Source organism: Gobio gobio, assembly GCF_949357685.1.
Source record: "Gobio gobio genome assembly, chromosome: 4".
NCBI classification, from domain to species: domain Eukaryota; kingdom Metazoa; phylum Chordata; class Actinopteri; order Cypriniformes; family Gobionidae; genus Gobio; species Gobio gobio.
The window spans coordinates 857,994-860,493 of NC_137100.1; the positions used below are offsets into that span (position 1 = coordinate 857,994).

Here is a 2,500-nt window from a genome sequence, read left to right on the forward strand (position 1 = left end):
CGTGAATTCCATAAACTTTTTGTCGGCATGGTCTGAAGATGATCTGGTTCCATACAGTTTTGTTTCTATCAATTCACTCAATTAACTCAATTCGCTCAATTCACTCAATTAACTCAATTCGCTCATATTCACTCAATTCGCTCAAATCACTCAATTAGCTCAATTCGCTCAATTCACTCAATTCACTCAATTCGCTCAAATTGCTCAATTTACTCAATTCACTCAATTAGCTCAATTCGCTCAAATTGCTCAAATTGCTCAATTTACTCAATTTACTCAATTCACTCAATTAGCTCAATTCGCTCAAATCGCTCAAATTGCTCAAATTGCTCAATTTACTCAATTAGCTCAATTCGCTCAATTTACTCAATTAGCTCAATTCGCTCAATTCGCTCAATTCGCTCAATTCACTCAATTCGCTCAAATCACTCAATTCGCTCAAATCACTCAATTCGCTCAATTCACTCAATTCACTCAATTCGCTCAATTCGCTCAAATCGCTCAATTCACTCAATTCGCTCAAATTGCTCAATTTACTCAATTCACTCAATTCACTCAATTCGCTCAAATTGCTCAAATTGCTCAATTTACTCAATTCACTCAATTAGCTCAATTCGCTCAATTCACTCAATTTACTCAATTCACTCAATTCGCTCAAATCGCTCAAATTGCTCAAATTGCTCAAATTGCTCAAATTGCTCAATTCGCTCAATTCACTCAATTCGCTCAAATTGCTCAATTCGCTCAAATCGCTCAATTCACTCAATTCGCTCAATTCGCTCAAATCGCTCAATTCACTCAATTCACTCAATTCGCTCAAATCGCTCAAATCGCTCAATTCACTCAATTCGCTCAATTCACTCAATTAGCTCAATTCGCTCAATTCGCTCAAATCGCTCAAATTGCTCAAATTGCTCAATTTACTCAATTCACTCAATTAGCTCAATTCGCTCAATTTACTCAATTAGCTCAAATCGCTCAAATCGCTCAATTCACTCAATTCGCTCAATTCACTCAATTCGCTCAATTCACTCAATTCGCTCAATTCACTCAATTTACTCAATTCGCTCAATTCACTCAATTCACTCAATTCGCTCAATTCACTCAATTTACTCAATTCGCTCAATTCACTCAATTCACTCAATTCGCTCAATTCACTCAATTCACTCAATTCGCTCAATTCACTCAATTTACTCAATTCGCTCAATTCACTCAATTCACTCAATTCGCTCAATTCACTCAATTCGCTCAATTCACTCAATTCACTCAATTAGCTCAATTAGCTCAATTCGCTCAATTCACTCAATTCACTCAATTCGCTCAATTCACTCAATTCACTCAATTCGCTCAATTCACTCAATTCACTCAATTCGCTCAATTTACTCAATTCGCTCAAATTGCTCAACTCCCTCAATTCGCTCAAAACGCTCAAATCGCTCAATTCACTCAATTCGCTCAATTCACTCAATTCGCTCAATTCACTCAATTCGCTCAATTCACTCAATTCACTCAATTCGCTCAATTCACTCAATTCACTCAATTCGCTCAATTCACTCAATTCACTCAATTCGCTCAATTTACTCAATTCGCTCAATTCACTCAATTCACTCAATTCACTCAATTCACTCAATTCGCTCAATTCGCTCAATTCACTCAATTTACTCAATTCGCTCAATTCACTCAATTCGCTCAATTCGCTCAATTCACTCAATTCGCTCAATTCACTCAATTCACTCAATTCACTCAATTAGCTCAATTCGCTCAATTCACTCAATTCACTCAATTCGCTCAATTTACTCAATTCGCTCAAATTGCTCAACTCCCTCAATTCACTCAATTCGCTCAATTCACTCAATTCACTCAATTCACTCAATTCACTCAATTCGCTCAATTCGCTCAATTCACTCAATTTACTCAATTCACTCAATTCACTCAATTCGCTCAATTAGCTCAATTCGCTCAATTCACTCAATTCACTCAATTCGCTCAATTCACTCAATTCACTCAATTCGCTCAATTCACTCAATTCACTCAATTCGCTCAATTTACTCAATTCGCTCAAATTGCTCAACTCCCTCAATTCGCTCAAAACGCTCAAATCGCTCAATTCACTCAATTCGCTCAAAACGCTCAAATCGCTCAATTCACTCAATTCGCTCAATTCACTCAATTCGCTCAATTCACTCAATTCGCTCAATTCACTCAATTCACTCAATTCGCTCAATTCACTCAATTCACTCAATTCGCTCAATTCACTCAATTCACTCAATTCGCTCAATTTACTCAATTCGCTCAATTCACTCAATTCATTCAATTCACTCAATTCACTCAATTCGCTCAATTCGCTCAATTCACTCAATTTACTCAATTCGCTCAATTCACTCAATTCGCTCAATTCGCTCAATTCACTCAATTCACTCAATTCACTCAATTCACTCAATTCGCTCAATTCACTCAATTCGCTCAATTCGCTCAATTCGCTCAATTCACTCAATTCACT

At 37.0% G+C, this 2,500-nt stretch overlaps 1 protein-coding gene across 1 annotated transcript in view; it reads left to right on the forward strand.

The window, feature by feature from the left end:
* The window catches only part of dcc (DCC netrin 1 receptor), a gene marked incomplete at both ends in the record, with an annotated part of 180,812 nt that overhangs the window by 72,800 nt on the left and 105,512 nt on the right, over positions 1-2,500 (forward strand). The gene's annotated exons all lie outside the window — the stretch shown is intronic.